At 45.7% G+C, this 14590-nt stretch overlaps 1 long non-coding RNA gene across 1 annotated transcript in view; it reads right to left on the bottom strand.

Moving 5' to 3' along the window:
- Nucleotides 1–1305: 1305 nt before the first annotated feature.
- LOC145431020 (uncharacterized) overlaps nt 1306–14590 on the bottom strand; it is a 34528-nt gene continuing 21243 nt past the window's right edge. The window contains exons 3-4 of the long non-coding RNA XR_013911396.1: nt 2020–4148; nt 1306–1934 (exon numbers count right to left, since the gene is read on the bottom strand). This is a non-coding gene — a long non-coding RNA (uncharacterized LOC145431020). The remainder of the gene's footprint in view (nt 1935–2019; nt 4149–14590) is intronic.

The raw sequence follows: 14590 nt of genomic DNA on the forward strand, positions 1-14590 counted from the left end.
AACAATTAGTTCAGTCAACGCGGAGTTGCTTTAACCCCAAGTGAAGCGCGCGGACGAGGATACATAAAGCCCTGATAAGCGGAGCACAGATTAAGCGAGTCACCATGGAGACGGAGGGAAAGAAGGCGCGGTCAATGTATTTCACAGCGCTTGAGGCCGAAATTCTGATCGCAGCATATGCCGATAACATGCAAATTCCGCGGAAAAAAGTAACACAGCCACAGCTGCAAAAGCATGCATGGCAAAACAAAGCCGACAGAGTCAATGCGTGAGTGTTAATTTAAACATTGATCTAGGGATTTCCACCCATTTATTTTATCATATGTTATTTTATTTGTTATTTTATACATTTTATTTTGTGATGTGATGTGAGCGCAGGTGCAACCCAACAGGCCCCAAACGTTCCTGGCAGCAAGTAAAAATGAAATATAAAAATATAGTCCAAACAGGTAAGGTGTAATTGTATTATGAGCCATAGTGCTTGGTCTGTTTGTCCTATGTAAATCAATTGCAGTTAGAGGCTACATTAATTTTCTTTCTGTAAGCACTTATTGAAATTATCTGAGCACATTACAAGTACATATTTGCTTACTCTGTATGCTCAAATGTGGCCCGTTATAGCCAACAGAAAAAAAGCGGAGGCCCGAAAAACAGGTGGGGGTCCTCCACCACCACCACTCACAGAGGCTGAGCAGTTGGCCCTCAGCCAAAACAGTGGGCGCCCTGTGGCCGAAGGCATCTCTGCGGGGACATTCTCTGAGTCAATAACCCCGCAAGACACAAGTGCCTACATAGGGGGTAACTTCAAAATAATACATGATGTGCATACATCCTTTCTTCACAGTCACCTTTGCAGTGCTACTCATTCATTTGATAAACTCTTTACCATAATGAATTATTTTGTAGTGAAGTTATTTTCCTACTGATTTTGCCTTCCCTCAGTCTTGGTTGTCTTTGAGAGCATAATGACAATGAAGTGTAAGGTGATTGGTATGTTTGTTAATTGCCATTTGGTCCCTTGTAAGTTATAAGTGACCTGTATAAACCTCATATTCTATCAGTTGATGGTGATGGTGTACTGCATCTGGTGCAGCCTCCTGTTGAGCCAGACCAACATGCAGTTGTGAGTAATACTCCACAGATTATATGAGTTTACAGTAGAACAGCAATGTTGTTTATTTCTTTACTACAGGAAAATAATGAAGAAACATTGACAGCTGTTACAGAGGAGGAAGCAACAGAGACACTTTATGAGGTTTACATCTTTTAATACTTTGTGTACAGGAAACACAGGCGACCAATAAAGCCAGTTGAACAAAAAATCTGTTTATTCTTCTTTCAACATGTTGAGGTGATGGGTCAAAAGAAATGATTGTGACATATGGTGTCTCTGACTGCGCTTCCATCTTGTATGTCCGTGCGAGGGTCAGGATGTTCATGGTTTGGATCACTGCTGATGTTTGGTTCAGAAGAACAGTGTTCTCCTCTAATTGTGGCAATGTTGTGAAGAATCACACATGCCACAATAATGTCACATGCCCTTTCTGGGGTGACCCTGAGTCTTTGCAGGCACTGGAACCGGGCCTTAAGCATTCCGATAGTCATTTCAATTCTGGCTCTTGTCCTGCAATTAGCCAGATTATATCGCTGCTGTGGGCCCGGTTCAGGGTCAGGGTAAGGGGTAAGCAAATAGGGTAAACATGGATACCCCCTATCACCAAGCAAGTAGCCAGTGAACTCTCCTAAGACAGAAGGGTACACTTCAGTTCAAATGTCCCTGAAGCAATTGGTCTTTATATATTTTAAAGTATTCTCAACTCACCATGTCCAAATTTTGTGCTCAGTGTACATTCACGGAATATTTGTGAGTCATGGACAGAGCCTGGCCACTTGGCTTCCACATTTGTGATAATGTTGGCAGCATCATATATGATCTTCACAGTGCAGAGAACACAAATTAGCATCCATTACTATAATGAAATAATTTGTTAGTTTGAAATGCTACAGGGAACTATGTACCTGTACATTAATGCTGTGGAAAGACTTCCTGTTCACATAGTCTCCTTCATTTACTGAAGGAGCAATGATTGGAATGTGAGTGCCATCTATACAGCCAATCACGCCTGGGAACCCTGAAAATAAATGTGCAATTTAAGTAGTAGTCCAAGTATCACCACATCATGAATTAAGTTTCGTTCATCCTGATACCTGCAATTTTGTGGCATCCCTCTTTGATAAATCTTGTGGGTCTGTGACCGGGGAACACCACAGACGAGTACAGGAGACGTTTCAGTGCAACTGTAACATTCCTGACTGCCCGACAGACGGTAGCCTTGGAAACGTGCTCAGCGTCACCAATATTATACAGAAAGCTCCCGTTTGCAAGAAACCGAAGTGCAATACAAATAATATGCAATGAACTGAGAGCATGTCCGCGATGTGTCACATGCGTAATATATGGCCTGAGGATGTTATCCAAATAAATTATAGATTGTGCTGAGAAACGGTAACGTTCGCACAGGAAATCATCAGGAAATGATAAAATGTCCAAACGCGCTCTGATCACTCTCTCCCGGCGGAGAGCTCTGCGGAGAATTTGGGCTTCACGATCTACTGGCTCTTCAAGGAAGTGGCACGCCATGTCCGACACTTCCTACTGTCAGGTTTCCGACAAAGAGGCGGAGACAGTCAGGGTTAGTTGTAGTAAACCTGCTAGGGGGCAGGTTAGCTTCACGGAGTGTGTCGTCATAGTGACTCACTCAGGCTGCAGCTGAACTCGCTTTGTGAAACCGAAAACCCAGAGTTTTCGTTAACTCAGGGTATACTTACTCAGTTTTTCCACTAAACCGGCTTCCTGAAACAGGGCCCTGGATTTACTGCACAATGCTGAATGTGTCCTTACAGTACAGGGAATAACTCTCTCTGTGTTCCTGTAGAGAAACTCTGGGTTTGTGTGCTGACGAGCATCACTCACAGTACGACACAAAGACTCACTCATACCTTTCCACACATGTGACAAATTCAAAAAGCTGCTGAAACCTTTAGAACATCATAAACTACACATTGCTGTACTCTTTTAGGATGGAAAAGCTTTCAGATTTATTTAGTCTTAAAAGGTATACGTTGTTTTGCATTTAGGAGAATGTTTAAATAAGTCATACACACAGGAATTACAAAGTCTGAGGCACACCATTAACCTCAAATTTCACTAAACCTAACACTGAAACAATCTTCTGTATGTTGATGTGTGATTGTTATTGCAGTGTCAACTCCTCACGCTGAGTGTTCAGAGGCGAGTCCTCTCATTGTTCCTCAGTAACACAGTTTTCATCAAACAGAGCAGAAATGAACAGACATGAGCGTCTCTTTTCTCGGCTCTGTGTGCACAGCGAGGGACTTCTCTCTGCTGAATTTGTGACAAAGTGTTAGTGTGTTTAGTTTTTCAGTTGGGTTTTATTTCAATCATAACAACAGTCTCCTTCAAGTACTTTACATGGTAAGGTAGACCCTACAACAGGGATCCCCAATCCCCTGACTCTGGTCCAAATCTGGACCCCAAGAGGGTTTTGTCTGGGCAGCCAAACATTTTTTCATTTAGTATGTAGTTGGAGATTTTATTCCTTCCTGTAGTCTTGTTTTCTAATTCAAACGTGCTTTTACCATTAAAGACCCCCCCCCCTTTTTTTTAAACCCATGTGTATATTTATAGCATCCTCCTTATGCATTTCATGCATGTGTTATTTTCAGACATATGGGGGTTATGTGACCCCCCTCCTCCTCATCAGTAATGATCTAGTCCGGTATTTACTTGGGCGTGAGCCAATTAACCAATACCTACCTATTATATGTCAGCTGACCTATCTATGAAGTTTTGACTGGTTAATTTGAAATTTTTTTCTGTTTCCTGTCTTGTATTTAAGCAATTTTTACAATGTTTTACTATGACCCTGATGAAGGCCACAAGCCGAAACGCGTTGGTCAATTATTCAAGTTGTTCATCTTCCCTCAAGTGTTGCTGGAGTTCCTGCTTTGTGAATTCGTTCATCCTCTCCATGCACCTTGGAAACAGGTGAAGTTGTGCCAGAAAATTTTTGCGGAGATTTTATTCCTGCCATCTGTGGGCAACTCTTGAACAGGCGTGATGCAGCCTGTAAAATAAATAAATAAAAATAAACATTTAAAAAAGTGATAAGCAGATTGAAATACACAGCGTAGGGTCATGTGTTAGTGGTGGGAACAGTCATACGGTTATTGTTCATGTGTCCAACAGCAGAGGGGAAGAAACTGTTCTTATGGCAAGAGGTTCTGGTGCGAATGGACCGGAGCCTCCTGCCTGAGGGGAGCAGGTCAAACAGACTGTGTCCAGGGTGAGAAAGGTCAGCTGAGATCCGAGCTGCATGCCCCAGTGCCTGGAGGTGTACAGGTCCTGCAGAGATGGGAGTCTGCAGCCAATCACCTTCTCAGCAGAGTGCACAAAACACTGCAGTCTCTGTTTGTAAGAGGTGGCGACTCCAGCGTACCACACGGTGATGGAGGAGGTGAGGATGGACTCGATGATTGCAGTGTAGAATTGCATCATCGTCCGTGTTGGCAGGTTGAATTTCTTCAGCTGCCTCAGGAAGTACATCCTCTGCTGGGCTTTCTTAATGACAGAGGTGATGGTGGGCTCCCACTTCAGATCCGGGTTGATGGTGGTATCCAGGAAGTGGAATGAGTCCACAGTGGTGATGAGGGTGTCAGTCAGGATGATGTGGGGGCTGTGTGCTTCCTGAAGTCCACAATAATTTCCACTGTCATTGTTTAGCACCAGGTTGTTGCGGCTGCACCAGGACACCAGACGTTCAACCTGCTGCTGGTTCAGTCAATTATGTTTGGAGAGTGACAAAACCTGCACCTTCAGAATCTAGCGCCAAAAAAGATGTAAACATAAGAGGCGGACCCGCCGACGCATCAGAATCAGTGAGCTGCCGGCTTTCAGCCCCGGCATCTTTGTTTACGTCTTTGTGCAGAATCCGTGTAACTGCTCTCATTTACTGTTTTAGCTGTTTGGTGGTTGTTGAAATTTTCTGAAGTTTAACCTGAGATTCTGGCGTTTCAGGCAAAATTTATTCATATTTAAAAATCGTTTCAGGATTTTAATGGATCAATATCACGTTATCCAACCTAGAATCGATTTTAATCAATAATCAAAACCCTCCCCCAGTGAAATGCAGTCGTGGAACAAACTGTCATTATTTTTCAACACAGTCTTCTTTGGTGACATCTGCTGGTCAAAATATGAAGCGCAGCTTGAATGGAAAACTATAATGAAGCGCTTCATTATGTTTAATATCATGTGACAGTTCTGTCTGATATCGGGCTGCTGTTGTGGTGCTTTGCACATGTATTTTTTGTGTGATTAAAAAAGTTTTGAAATTTGATGAATAAATAATTTTGATGAATATCCTTATGGTGGTAGACTTCCGCAGGCACAAGCATTCTCCACGGCAACCACTGAACATCCAAGGTATGGACATTGAGGCTGTGGACAGCTACAGGTACCTTGGTGTTCATCTGAACAACAGACTGGACTGGACTCATAACTCAGACGCCCTCTACAGGAAAGGGCAGAGCAGGCTGTACCTGCTGTGGAGACTCAGGTCATTTGGAGTGGAGGGCCCACTCCTGAAGACCTTCTATGACTCTGTGGTGGCCTCTGCTATCTTTTATGGTGTGGTCTGCTGGGGCGGCAGCATCTCTGCTGGGGACAGGAAGAGACTGAACAGGCTGATCTGAAGGGCCAGCTCTGTTCTAGGATGCCCCCTAGACCCAGTGGAGGTGGTGAGTGACAGTGGTGAGTGAGTGGCTAAGCTGTCATCCCTGTTGGACAACATCTCCCACCCCATGCAGGAGACTGTGACAGCACTGAGCAGCTCCTTCAGTGGGAGACTGCGGCACCCACGGTGTGGGACGGAGAGCTTTCGCAGGTCTTTCTTCCCCACTGCTGTCAGACTCCACAACAAAGACTTTAACTGATCAAACACACACATCCACTAATGTGCAATAATCCTTTCTGGCATCGTTGTATTTTTACTCACTTGTATACAGCATTTGTATTCTATTTTTATCTTATTTTATATTTTATTCTATTTTATTCTACTGTATATAGTATTTTATTCTATTCTATTCTGTACAGTTGTGTACTGTATTTATTCTTATTGTATTCTAATTTTTGCTTCATAACTTTTGCACTGTCCACTTCCTGCTGCGACAAAACAAATTTCCCACGTGTGGGACTAATAAAGGTTATCTTATCTTATCTTATGTAAACATGTGCTATGGTGTGGTCTCCCTTTGCTTGTGACTTCTTGATGTTTGTAAACATAATAGATATAAAATAAAAACATAGCATACAATAAAATACAACACAGTCATATAACAGGTTGGGAGTATGAGAGTTGTAGACGTGACTGATTATTTGGTGAAACTGTGATATTTTCCTCACTGATAGGTTTATAGCTTGAACCCATCCGCTGGAACGTTGAGGACAATATAATTACACAGCAAAGCAAGACACGAGTAGGCAAAGTTCTTCATGTTACTCATGCATGAGGGAGTCCTGCCTGGAGCCAAGTGTCGTTCCACCACTTGACCTCCGTCAGACTCTCAGCCAGGTCCCCCATAGCACTCCTTTTATTGTGGTTACATGAATATGCATAGGGTCATTAACATATAACATCTTACATAGGTATACATGTGAACAAAGAATACTGTGTGTGTGTGTGTGTGTGTGTGTGTGTGTGTGTGGTGTGTGTGTGTGTGTGTGTGTGTGTGTGTGTGTGTGTGTGTGTGTGTGGGCGTGGTGTTGTCTTCTCCCTCTCCTCCTCCTCCTTCGTTCTGGCCCCTCCCCTTGTCTCTCTCTGCCCCTGCCTTCTCCTTTAGGTCACACCTGCTGCTCATCTGCTCTCGTTACAACCAATTACCCTCAGGGGTGATATAAGCTGGAGTAGAGCAGTGTGGAGGAGGAGGGAGAGGTTTCTGGTGGATTTCCTCTGGGCTGGTCAGAGTGTGCTACTAGCCTAGGTGTGGAACAGCCTGCTGCATGTGACCAGCCTGCTGCGTGTGACCAGCCTGCTGCGTGTGACCAGCCTGCTGCGTGTGACCAGCCTGCTGCGTGTGACCAGCCTTCTGGGTGTGACCAGCCTTCTGGGTGTGACCAGCCTTCTGGGTGTGACCAGCCTTCTGGTGTGTGGCTAGCCTTCTGGTGTGTGGCTCTTTGTGAGTAGTGTTTAACTGAGCAGTGATTGCCCATGAGTGACGGCAGCCTTCATTAGTTTGTGTGGCCTGCCTGGATATTGTTTGCTAGCAGCGTTGCTGTCTCTTTCTGTTGAAGCCTTATTGTTGCTTTCTTTGTTGAAGTGGTCATTACCACTTTGGGTTGACCTCCCTGATTTCTCATCAAAGCAGCGGTGCTGTCTCCTTTTGTTGTTGCCATTTGTATGATTATTGAGGTGTTTGCCTACAATAAAGATCTATTTTATGTTAAATACCTCTGCCTAGCGTTCTTTTCATTCCACCTGGATCTAACTGTTACTGTCCCCCACCCTCATCGCCTAGACTTTTAAGTGGGGACGTAACAAAGTGGGGGCTCGTCCCGGAACGGAATGAAAGAAATTGGGTTGATTGCAAGTGTGAACAGGTGTTTGTGTGCTGTGTGAAGGTCATTTGGCTAGCTGCTGCTCTCCCCGGCTAGCACAGGGGAGTGTCTAGCTGAGCATTTGCTCTTCCTTCGGACACTCGTTTTTTGTTTTGCCTTTTTTATTTTCGGAGCAAACCCGGGTGGGGATTAATTCTCTGTTGGGGGTAGGCTTGTCGGTGCCTGTGGCGCTTGATGATTTGCCTTTAAAGTGGCCTCGAGCCTGGTACGCTCCAGAAGCTAGGACAGGCTAGAGTCTGAGGAGGCAGGACTGGGGGGAGTGTGAGTAGGATTTTTCTTTAATGGTTGACTTGACACAACACATTTCTCTTTCGCCTGTGTGTGTAGTTCTATAGTGAAGGCGTTGTGTGTAGCACTTTAGTGATTTGCTTGTGTTTTGCAGGCCGTTTTGAGTTTTCATGGCCACTTTTGATATTGCTGGGTTTACGGCAGAGCCGTCGCTTGCCCTGCTGGATGTTTGTAGGAAGAGGGATCTGCATGAGCTGGCTACATATTACGGGATCAGTGTCTCCACTGGTCTACGCAAAGCCGAGCTGAAAGCCGCTCTGGTGTCCGGGTTGTTGGAGGAGAGGGTGGTTGTACTGCAGGAACCCCTGAGCACACCCGGTCCGGCTGGACCAAGTGTGGCGCCTCACGTTCCAGGCCAGGTTGTAGAACCATCAGTGTCTACACCTATGGACCAGGGGTTGCCCGAGGGGGGGCTAGTGACGCTGCTCCGTTTTGATCCACTCTCCATCCAGTCATCTGAGGGTTCTAAGCAGGATGCTAGGCTCAAAATCCGTCTGGCTCGTCTCCAGCTGGAGAAGGAGCAGCGTGAGAGAGAGTTCCAGCTGAAAAGGGAGCTAGAGCTTAGGCGTTTGGACGCGGAACTGGCTAGGGCTAGGGAGGTTGAGCTGATGAAGGTGGAGGCAGAGACGAAGGTCAAGCTGCGACAGCTAGAACTCCAGCAGGCCTCCTCCCCTCCTGTGGTGGCTTCGCTGTCACAGACAGACGTACAGTTTGATGTAGGACGGAATAGTCGTCTGGTCCCTGCATTTCGTGACACTGAGGTGGAGATTTATTTTGAATCGTTTGAGCAGATAGCAACAGCCTTGCGTTGGCCGCGGGATGCGTGGGCCATCCTGCTACAGTGCAAGCTGGTGGGCAAGGCACAGGAAGTTTGTTCCTCGTTGTCCGCTGAATGCAGCTTGGACTACGACAAACTGAAAAGTGCAATCCTGTTGGCCTATGAGCTAGTCCCCGAGGCTTACAGGCAGCGATTTCGGGGGCTGAAAAAGGTGCAGGGTCAATCCTTCCTGGATTTCGCAAGAGAAAAGAGTGTCCTCTTTGATTGGTGGTGTATGGCCTGTAAAGCTGCAGACCTAGCTTCGGTACGGGAATTAATTCTCATTGAGGAGTTCAAAAATTGCGTCACTGAGCGGATGGCGGTATACCTGAACGAGCAGAAGGTCTCTACGTTGCAGCAGACCGCGACCCTGGCTGACGAGTTTGCACTCGTCCATAAAACCAAATTAAATGGCTTCGGGGTTCCCATACGTTTGGATCGAGACCCCGGAGCTACCCAGAAATCGCAAGGAGGAGGGGTGTGTTTGTATATCAGAAATGGTGTAAAAATGTGACCGTTCGTAGACAAGTGTGTCTGCCTGACATTGAGCTCCTCTCTGTGTCTTTGAGGCCATTTTATCTGCCGAGGGAATTCCCACAGATCAACGTCACCGTCGTTTACTGTACATCCACCCCAAAGCGAATCCTAAGAATGCGACTGACACCATCTCCAATGCGATCCACTCTCTACAATCTCTCTCTCCTGAAGCCCCTAATATTGTTCTTGGGGACTTTAATCGCTGCGACTTGAAGAAAACACTGAGCAGTTTTTATCAGTATGTGCACTGTCCCACTCGCTTCAATAAGACTCTGGATTTATGTTATGGCTCCATAAAAGGTGCGTATACAACTGTGGCTGGCCCCGGCCTCGGATCCTCGGATCACAACACGGTGCATCTTCTGCCAGTCTATAAGACTGTACTGAGAAGAGAGAAAGTGAGGAAACACCGCATAAAGGTTTGGAGTGACGATGCCTCTTTAGCCCTGCAGGGCTGCTTTGACTGTACAGACTGGTCGGTGTTTACCGAATCATGTAGAGACATTAATGAACTCACTGACGTTGTCTGCGGATATATATCCTTTTGTAGAGACATGATTATTCCCTCAAAGGTTGTGAATTCTTTCCCTAATAACAAACCATGGTCCTCTAAAGTTCTTACGAGGCTGATTTACGAAAGGAATAAAGCTTTTACTGAAGGGAATACCTTGAAAGTCAGAGAAATTAGGAAGGAGATTAGATCAGAAATTAAAAAAGCTAAAATAAAATACAAGGATAAGGTAGAGGCGGAGATGGGTAGCAATAACTTAAGGGTGGCTTGGGCTGGCATGAAACACATGACTGGTCACTGTCTCAGTGACTGTAATAAGATAAGTCTCCCTGGTTTTAGTTCAGATTTTCAGTTAGCCAATGAGCTGAACAGATTTTATTCGAGATTTAATGATAACTATATTCCAAGGAATACACTTGATTCCTTAATAGAGAGCACCAGAGGCCCCCCAGTTTTGTTCTTTGATGAAAGAAGGGTGGGAAATCTTTTTAAAATGAGTAAGACTAATAAAAGTCCAGGTCCTGATAATATATGTGGCCAGGTGCTTAGAACATGCGCTGAGCAATTATGTGGTTTTTTTTTTTTATCACATCTTTCTTTTATCTCTTCAGCAACAGAAGGTTCCAGAGGTATGGAAAAAATCAATTATTTCTCCAGTTGCTAAGACCACAAAACCTACATCATTAAATGATTTTAGGCCTGTTGCTCTTACATCTTTAGTGATGAAGTCCTTCGAAAAACTTGTCAGGAAGGAGATCCTGCAGCAAGTAGAGAAGCTGATAGATCCACTACAATTTGCATACAGGCCTTGTAGAGGTGTTGATGATGCAGTGGTCACTCTGTTGAACTTCCTTTATCGCCATCTTGATGGCGCCAAAGCTCATGCTCGGCTTTTATTTATTGATTTTTCTTCTGCTTTTAATACTATCCAGCCACATCTTTTAGTTGATAAGCTTCTTAACCAATTTAAACTTAATTTTAATCTCGTTGGTTGGATCTTAGACTTCTTAACTGATAGATCACAGTGTGTGAGAATAAACGGCTGTTTTTCCAAACAGCTGAACTCTTCCACTGGCTCACCACAAGGTTGTTGTCTCTCTCCTCTTTTGTATATTTTGTACACTAATGACTGTCGCAGCACACAGGCCAATAGGCATTTCATCAAATACGCAAATGACACAGTCATTGTAAGCCTCCTTCATGGTGAAGAGGATTCCCATGGGCCTGTTGTGGAGGAGTTTGTTTCATGGTGTGATCAGTCCTTCTTAATGATTAACACCTTGAAAACCAAGGACATGGTTATAGATTTCAGGAAGTCATCCCCTCATCCTGCGCTTACAGTGGTAAATGGTGCAGCCATTGAAATGGTGGATAGTTACAAGTACTTGGGGGTTGTTCTTGATAAGACCCTGTCCTTTGAGTCACATCTTGCTGCTACAGTGAAAAAGGCCCAACAAAGACTGTACTTTTTAAGGAGGTTGAGAGGTTTTAATGTTTCATCTGAAATGATGACTCTCTTTTATAAAAGTTTTATTGAATCTGTTTTAACTTTCTGTATCATTGCTTGGTACGGTAGTATGTCCATGGATAATAAGACCAGACTTAACAATCTGGTTAAAGTGGCGGGCAAGATTTCAGGGAGGTCTCAGGTCCAGCTTGTGGACTTTTATAACAGGCAGGTGCTGAGGAAGGCCACCTCTCTCCTGTTGTGTTCAGATCATCCTCTCTTTAACGATTTTCAACTGCTTCCATCAGGTCGTCGTTATAAAATGACTGCAGTGAAGACAAAGCGACACAAATTGTCGTTTGTACCTAGTGCTATTATCTTAATTAACAACACTAAATTGTAAGTGTTGTTGCCATTGCACATTGCCCTTTTTTCGATGGAATATCTAGGTTGTTTTATCAGGCTTATATTATATTATAGTATTTTTTTAATGAGTGTACGTGATGTGTTGGTTGTATGTTTGTTGTTTGTTTTGACATACTGCGAATCAATTTCCCATCAGGGACAACAAAGTTACCATTGACCATTGAGTGTTGTTAAGCATGAGCGACGCGACATACTAGCAAACGCTAGCGGTGCTAGTGGTGAGCAAGACACAAGGAGAGAGGTGCCTGTGCCTCGTCCCAGGTCAGACCGGAAATGTTTCTACTGTTTTAAATCCGGCCATTTAATAGCCGACTGCGAGGCCTACAGGCGGAGACAGCCAGTTTCAACACCACATAAACCAAAAGGGATAGGGCTGATTAAAAACGCTTCTCCTGGTAGCAGACCACTTAGCACTGAAACGCCTGACGAATGTTTTAAACCTTTCATTTTCAAAGGAGCGGTGTCACTCTCTGGTAAGCCTGGAGATGGGCGTACTGTGACCATTCTACGCGACACAGGTGGTTCACAGTACCTCATACTGGCTAGTGCACTTGCCTTTGATGAAAAGACCGCCAGCGGCACTGATGTTATTGTTAGGGGCATTGGAATGACTTATGTGCCAGCCCCCCTCCATCAAATTTGGGTGCAGAGTGACCTAGTAAGTGGCATTTTTCCTGTAGCTGTGTGTCCTTGTTTCCCGATTGATGGTGTGGACTTCATAATGGGCAATGACATTGCAGGTGGGAAGGTTTATCCTGCCCCAGTGGTCACAAAGACCCCTGACCCAAGCCCCTTGCCAGATGTTTTAAACCGGCAGCACCCGGATGTATTTCCCGTAGGTGTTCTTACCCGGTCACAGGCCCATCGGCAGGGAGAAGTGGTTGACTTGCCAGGGTCAGTGGTCGGCTCTATGCTGGGGATGGATGTGATGCCCTCTGAGGAGGGGGAGGTGGGTCCTGATGCCAAGGAACTCGCTCAAGAAGTGGCTGAGCCTGCTCCTGAACCCGCAGCCCCCCCTCTCCTCACACGGGAGGCCATTATTATCGCTCAGAAAGCAGACCCATCGTTAACCAAATGTTTTGCTGCCGTGATGAGAGTGATCATCTGACAGGAGACAGGAAGCAGACATTTGTTGTATGTGATGGATTGCTAATGCGCAGGTGGACTTCAAAGCCAGGGGAGGACTGGAGTGTAGTCCAACAGATAGTGGTCCTGGCTAGTTTGCGTCAGCACGTGCTACAATTAGCCCATGACCATTCATGGTCAGGACATTTGTGGATAACTAAAACATATGACCGCATTCTGCAGCACTTCTTCTGGCCGGCGATGAAGGCAGATGTTGCGAAGTATTGTAATACTTGTCATACGTGTCAACTGGTGGGCAAACCAAATCAAACTGTGCCCCCCGCCCCACTATGTCCAATACCTGCTGTTGGTGAGCCATTCGAGCATGTTTTGGTCGATTGTGTTGGTCCGTTGCCAAGAACACGAGCAGGCAATCAGTTTTTGTTGACCATAATGTGTTTGTCCACGCGGTTCCCTGAAGCAATTCCTCTGCGGAGGGTCACCACTGCAAACATCACTAAGGCGCTAATCAAGTTTTTCACCACCTTTGTTCTTCCAAAAACAGTGCAAACAGACCAGGGAACTAATTTCTTATCTCGAGCATTTAAATAGACTTTAGCTTCCCTGGGCGTCTCTCATTCTGTGTCTAGTGCTTATCACCCAGAGTCGCAGGGTGCACTTGAGCGTTGGCACCAAACACTTAAGGCCATGCTAAAAAAGTACTGCCATGACACGGGCAGAAGCTGGGATGAGGGTGTCCCCTTTGTACTGTTCGCAATACGCAATGTTAAGCAGGAGTCCTTAGGGTTCAGCCCAGCTACACTTGTGTTTGGCCGCGAGGTGCGGGGCCCGCTAAAGATGTTGAAAGAGAGGTTCCTTAGTGGGGGTGTTCCAAAAACTAACGTGGCAGATTTTGTGAAGACATGTAAGGATTGTTGGCAACGTGCTACCTCATTAGCGAAAGAGGCCCTGTGTACTGCCCAGGCATGCATGAAGACGTGGCATGACAGAAAGCCTGTGAAAAGGCATTTTCAGGCTGGGGACAAGGTTTTAGTGTTGCTACCGGTGCCTGGTTCTGCTCTTACGGCCCGTTTTGCGGGACCGTACGTCATAGTGAGGAAAGTGTCTGAGACGGATTATGTTCTCAGTACCCCAGAGCGCAGGAGGAAAACACGCCTGTGCCACATCAACATGTTAAAACCCTACCATGATAGGGAAACCCATGAGACTGTTGCCAGTGTGGCAACCTCCAGCTCTGTCTCTGCCACCGTGCTGAGTGTAGAGGCCAGTGCTGACGACGGTCTGCATATACTTTCTGAGGGACAACAGTGTAGACGGTTGGCGAATTCAGCTTACTTAGCCGAAGTAACGGCCCACTTGTCTCATCTGTCCCCTTCACAATGCGAAGATGTGCTTAATCTACTGCACTCCTACCCCTTTCTCTTTGGTGATGTGCCCTCGCGTACTAATGTTTGTGAACATGATATCGATGTTGGGGACGCAACCCCAATCAAACGGCACGCGTACCGCTGCCCTATGGGAAAGCGCGAGGTGATGAGGAAGGAGGTCAGTTATCTAGCAGAGAATGGTTTGGTGAGACAGAGTCACAGCCCTTGGAGCTCTCCATGTTTACTTACGCCCCAATCTGGTGGCTGATGCACTCTCACGCAGTGCATAGTGATGAGTTTCTTCTGTGTTTTGTATAGTGTGGATATAGGGTGGGGGGAATGTTACATCCTGGGAGGCTGTGGGAGTGTGTGGGCGTGGTGTTGTCTTCTCCCTCTCCTCCTCCTCCTTCGTTCT

This window comes from Astatotilapia calliptera, chromosome 9 (genome assembly GCF_964374335.1).
Source record: "Astatotilapia calliptera chromosome 9, fAstCal68.1, whole genome shotgun sequence".
Classification (NCBI taxonomy): Eukaryota; Metazoa; Chordata; class Actinopteri; order Cichliformes; family Cichlidae; genus Astatotilapia; species Astatotilapia calliptera.